A 6,623-nucleotide genomic window follows, 5' to 3' on the forward strand; every position below is an offset into this window, starting at 1 on the left:
CAGGGCACACCAAGCCTGGTCTCCAGCCCGGTGCGCGCCCCCTCCCCAGGAGGTCCCCGGGAGAGGGTCTCCCATTGCAGACCCGGGAGCCCTCCGCTGTCCCCTCCCCCACCAGACCTCGGAGCCGCCGGCCGACGAGCCTCCCGGGGCCGCGGGGCGCTCACCTGCCGAGAGGCGGGCTCGGGCGCGGCTCCGCGGTCGCGCCGCGGGTGGGGACCGGCTGGCGGGAGGCCGGCGGGCGGCCGCGCAGGGCGCCGGGCTCGCGAATCTCCGGCGCCGATCGCCGAGCTACGTTTACTTGGGTCACTTAACCCCCGCGCTGCCGGCCGGGCGCGGCCGCCTGCTCGCCTGCCAGCCAGGGGGCTGGTCCCGTCCGTCTGGGGGCGCTCGGAGCGTCCACGCGGGCTGCGGCCGCGGAGCCGGGGACGACTGCTGCGGGGCTGCGGCGCGGGGCTGACGGGGCAGCGGGAGTGGGTGGGGAGGGGGCGGTGCCCACTCCCTTGTAGCCCGGGCCCGGGCCTCGCCCCGCCCCCGCCCGCGGGCGCCCCCTCCGCAGCCACTCAGAGCCCGGCCCGAGTGCGGGTGGATCGGGAGGAGGGGACGAGGGAAATTTGAAATCGCTCCGGGAGCCTCCCCTCCGCCCCTCCTCCACGGACGCCGCCTCCTGTGCCCTGGGCCTGCTAAGTCTCTTACGGGGATAATGAGCCCCAAGGGGGGGACTCCAGACATCCCCCCAAACTTGAGACTCCTTCTGGGGCCCCATTACCCCGCCCCCCGCATCCCTACCGCAGACACATATACACACAGGTCTGGATGCGCGGGCTCAGAGAGGGAAAGGCCCCCAGTGGAGTCACACAGCAGCCCAGTCTCCCCTCTGCCCCTCTACCCCCGCTTCAGCCTCTGTGCCACCTGGGTGCTGCGTGCCCCTGCCAGTCACCCTGCTGTGGACCCCGGGACTCGTCCTTCCTCCCTTCCTCCCACCCAGCCCGGCCTTTGTCAGCCATCTTGAGGGGAGGGAGAGGAAAGAAGGCCAGCAGGTCTCTGGCTGCCTCCCTGCAGCCATCCACCCGCTGAGAGAGAAGCCCCACTCAACTAACAGGTCTGAGTTGTCTCTGCTCTGAAATGGGCCTGAACTACTGGAAAACAGCACTTCCTAATATCTCTCTTAGCTGGTGTTTGTATTTACCTATTTGCTTGTTTACCTGCTTGTGGTCTGTCTCCACACATTAGATTGAGAGCAAGAGCACAGTAGATGCTCAGTAAGTATCTGTTGAATTAATGAAAGAGCAAATGAACGATTGACATGACAGCCTACAAGGCCCTATATGAGATGGCCCTACCTACCGTTCAAGGCATTTCCTTCCCTCTTCCCTCTCTCTCTTCACTTCAACCTTCTCTCTTTGCTGTTCCTCAAATACACCAAGCATTTCCCTGTCTTGGGGCCTTTGCCCTGTCTGTTCCATCCTCCTAAACATTCTTTGCCCAAATCTCTACATGGCCGACTTCTCACCACTCGGTTCTCTCCTAAAAGGAGGCCTTCTGGAGAGGCTTTTCCTGACTGCTCCACCTGAACAGACACCCTCTCCATCACTCCTATCCTATTTCATTCTGTTCTGAAATTGTTTTGCATATTTCTTGTTTTCTCGTTTACATCCCCCTACACACACACTTTGTAAAGTCCACTCTGTGAGGGCAGAAGCCACATCTGTCTGTCTTGTCCCAAGTTGTATCTCCAGTTCCTATAGGAGAAGTGGGAGGTGCACCAAAAAGGAGCACAATACAAGTTTGTTGAATGAATGGGTGAGCACAGGTTTCCTGCCTCCTGGGCTCCAGCTCTCTGAGTTAAACAACAGTTTTCTCCCTGTATCTCTTACCAGGTAAGTGAGTAAATGAGTAAATGGCTAATTCTTTGGGAGCTGCAAAAGTGCCTAAATTTACTGGATCTTGTTCTACCTAAGAGCTTGGGGAGAGGCTAAGGCTATCTAGATGGATATAGACTCAGTGCCCTGCCTGGCACTCAGGACAGCCTCATATGTATGAATAGCAGGAACTCCGTGGTTGTCTGGCACAAACATCCAAAATTGGGTTCTAGTCTGTTGGTGTAAGAAAAAGGGGGTCTCTTGAGAGGACCTATGGCTTATCCTCACCATCTGGGGCATGTCTTTATGGGAACGAAAACAATACATATGAATTGGCAGGTCTGTAGGAAGAGCCTCTGGGCTTCTGTGTCCTGAATCCTAAGCTAGGACCTGCCACCAGGCAAAGGATGCCTGTGTCACCACCAGGAATGCCTGGGTGGCCTAGTACAGATGCCAAAAAGCTGTTTTTTCTGGGACATGGTGAGCTTTCCTAGGGACAACAGGCCACCTAAATCTAGGAAGGAAAAGTAGAAGGTCTGAGTGAGCAGGTGGTCTTAGCCCTATCATTTGGGAAAGAGCATGAGTGCCTGGAGAACAGGTAGAAGAAAACCGGCCTGATATTTCCCCAGGGCACAGAACTTTACCAATTCTCAAAGTGCCATCTCATCTGAGCCTCACAGCCACCCATGAGGATTTGGGGCAAGGAGAATTAGGGGCCTCCTTTCAGGGGAAGGACTAAGAAGGAACGGATTTATACAGAGCGAGTCAGCTGTGCGGGCAGACCATGACTGAGCACCTGCTATATGGTAGATAGCTGGCAGTGTTTACTTAAAAATGTATTGTAACAGATCACAATCATTATAATCAAGATGGTAATCAATGTTCATTAAGGAGATAAAAAGTCCTTGATTAAAGGCAAAAAAAGCAAAAACACATAGATAAGAGAGCCACAGTGTCCTTGCTCTAAGAAAATGAACACTGAAGTATTTTGCAGTAAAAAGGCACAATGTCACCAATTTACCTTCAAACAGTTTAGAAAAATAATATGCATATATATGGGAGAGGGAGATTGTAAAGCAAATGCAACAAAATATAAACTAAATGGAAAATCTGGTTAAAAAGACACTCGTGAATTCCTTGTATTAGTCTTACAACTCTTCTATAAATTAGAGATTATATTAAATAAAAACTTATTCCTCAAAAAATTAACACGAAAAAGAAAAGCCATGTGTACATACATACATCCTAGACACCCTTATGCTAAGGAATCGACACAATGATAAACTGACACCACCTATGTTGTGGTTAAATATGACATTTGTGTTGAATTATTCTGTCATCTTTTCAGCTCTTTAGAGCAGCTATAGGTTTTTAATAGCATATGTAAAGTGCTTAGCACAGTGCCTGATGCATAATAGTTCTTAATGTATGGTAGGTATTTTTATAAGGACAAAACATTACCTCTCTATGCCTCAATTTCTTTATCTTTCAAATGGAGATAATTGTACCTACTTCATAGGGTTGGTGTGAGAGTTAATGTGAGCTAATACATGTAAGGCATTTCGAACAGTGCCCAGCACATGGAAAACACCATAAAAGTGTGTGTTAAAGAAAACATATATTGTTATTAATAATGACTATATGCTGCACCACTTTCTCAGCTGTCTGGGCTCTTGGCAGGTGCAAAGATGAAGGCTCTCGTGGCCTTCTCAGCAGCAGACAACCCTGTCTGTCCCTTGGGCAAGCACATTTTACCTGTAGGTCTACAGCAATGTCTAGTAAAATAAGCCCCATTTTAGAGTCCTGAAAACTGAGGCTCAGCAAGGTGAGGTGGTTTGCCTGGGAGCCACAGCTGGTTGGTGGCAGAGCTGGGACTAGACCCCCAGTTCCTCAACCCCCTCCCCACTCCTTGTGACCCCCACTCTGCTAGCTAAGGAGTTTGGGCTCAGGCATCTCCCCTGTGTAATTGGAATAATAATAATAACAGCAATGCTTACCTCCCAGGATGACTTCGGAGATTGCAGATCCCTTGTATGTGAAAGAACCCCATTGTAAAAGTACTCAGCCTTAATTGCAGTGTCATTAGAGGACACGTTCATTTGCAAAGTGGGTTCCTCACCTTTCATTTTCAACAGGAACACCCAGTCTTCTTTCCTTTCTCCTTTTTAAACCCAAAAATGGGTCATTGAAATGTTTTCTTTAAATTTACCTAGCTAAACAAGTACACAGAGTCTAGCCAGGTAGCATTCATTAGTTATTATTAAATAAGCCAGTTAGTAATAGATGCTGAGAGCCTACTATGTGCCAGGCACTGAGCTAAGCATTTTACATGTATTACGCTTTGATTCTTACAGCAACCTTGTGAAATAGGAAGGAGTATTATCTCCATTTTACACATGGGAAAACTGAGGCCCAAAGACCCAGAGTGATCTTCCAAAGTCATACTGCCAGGAATTGTGCTGGGAGCTAAGATTAAATTCCCAACCTTGGTCTTGACTACTTTGCTACTGTAAAAGGCTTAGCAAGAGCATGGTAAGTGCTGATTAAATTTTAGCTCAGAACTTACTGAGCAAAAAGATTTTTAAAAAGACAAATTAAAAAACATTATTGTTAGAATTATTATTATCACTGAGTATGAGGTCCTTACATGCATTTTTTTTATACAAGATAAGTACTATTAGCCTCATTTTGCAAATGAGAAAACTGAGGCCGAGAAAGGAGCAGCAACTTAGCTGAAATCACACAGCAAGTCATCGGTGGGCAGGAAGATGAATCCTAAGGTCTCTCTAACTTCTAGAACCATGCCCTTTGCTCACTCTACAGCCCCATTGACTTTTCTTTGTCTGGGGAGGTGAATCTCCCCCCATCTTCTAAGGCAGGGAAATTCTATCCTCCTGAGGCTTTGCTGCCAGCATTTCCTTCTCCTCCTCCTCCCCCCCCACCTCTAAAGGAGAGAGGTACCCTGGGGTGTGGATAGGGGTTGGGATTCGAGGGAGAGCACCCTTCCTCCTTATCCTGGTACCCCATGCTCTCTATCCCCTGCAGAACCAGCATGGAAATTCCTTCCTTGTTTCTGTCATTGAAGAGAACCCTTGGAGAAGCAAAAGTGTGAATATTTATTGAATTGTCAAATTTACCGTAAGTACGTGCAAGGCAGTGTGGTAAGGATGGGATTAAGCTGAGAACAAAAACACTCATTCCTTGTCCTGCCCTCCTGGAGCTTAAAATTGAGTAAGTGAAACAGACATGAATCAAATTTATCTCAAAAGTACTTGTGAGATTACAATTGTATTCAATGCAAAGAAGAGAAAGACAGGGCATTAGAAAAGGAAGATTAATTAGATCATGGGGCCTGAGAAAACTTCCCAGAAAAAGGGAAGGTCGGGTAGAGATCTGAAGGGAGGCAGGAGTTAAGCAGGCTAAGGGTGGAGGGAAATGTGTTCTGGGCAGTGGGAACAGCACTTGCTAAGGTCCTGAGGCACAGGAGGAACTGCTGGGAGGCCCATGTGGCTGGAGCAGATAGCTGGAGGAAGGAGCCAGATCACACAGACCTTAAGCAATGGAGTCTTTGCAGAGTTTTCAGTAGGTAGGATAGTAACACAATCAGATCCAAGTTAAGTGTTCTGCACAGTGCATAGCACAGTGGTCCTTAATGGAAGACAAGAAAGCCCTCCCTTCATGCTGCAGTAGTCTCTGTGTCTATAGATAATATTTTATCCCCATTTCTCCAGACAGCAAATGAATAAATGCTTAAATTATTTATTATTGTTACCTATAATAATAGTAGTTATTACTGTTGGGTTCCTTACTGTGGTCCTTCTAAGTAGAAGCTCCATCACAGATCAAAGTCTGTGATTTGTCTTTGTGGCTTTTGACATGGGGTCCAGAAGTGACCCATTCTGGGCCTTGAAACAGATGGCATCCCTTACTCCACCAGCCACCATCATCATAACACACAGTATATTCTGCTCCTTGGAATATACCCCATGGCCTCTCCCAATTTGGAGATGTTCATGAAATAAAATAATTGACTATAATTCATCCACACTTTAAGCTTCCTGAGGGGAGGAATCACATCTACCACACTTTAGGCGCTCAGTAAATGTTTATTCCCTTGAAGCCCTGACTCATCAATATCTCACCCCTACTCTCAGACACACCAGAAAGTATCCCTGGACCTTACTTGCTTTATTTTTGGAGGTTCAGGCTTGACTCCTGAGGAGGTAAGATGGTTAAAGGGAGGTCAGCAGCCTGCATTCTGTTCTCATTCACCCATTAACTGGCTGAGTGACCCTGGGTAAATGTCTTCCCCTCTCTGGGCTCCTAACTCCTCCACTGTCAAATGAGACAGATGGTATAGAATGGAATGATCCTGCAAACCTTAGTATCATTCTTGACTCCTCTCTCTATTTCCTGGATTCTACTTCTCAGATTTGCTCTGGGTCCAGCCTCTGCCTGGTCTACTGTTTTGAGATAAACATAGAAGGGATGGGTCCCTCTTGTCCAAACCTGCCCTTATCTCCTCTGGTCACTGCCCTCTCCCTCCAAGCTTCCTGAAGTCCATATACACAGATAACCCTGCCTGCCGGCCAGTAAATCATTACTGAGTTATGCTGACCTGCAGAGTAGGGGGAGAGGGGAGAGGGTGTCATGCCCAAGACCCCAAGGCTCCATCCTGGATGGTTCATCATCCAGAGCTGACAGAGGGTGACAACTCAGTCCCCTTAACTTCTGCTTATCTTTCAGGCCTCCTCACACCAGGCT

Source organism: Lemur catta, chromosome 17 (genome assembly GCF_020740605.2).
Source record: "Lemur catta isolate mLemCat1 chromosome 17, mLemCat1.pri, whole genome shotgun sequence".
NCBI lineage: Eukaryota > Metazoa > Chordata > Mammalia > Primates > Lemuridae > Lemur > Lemur catta.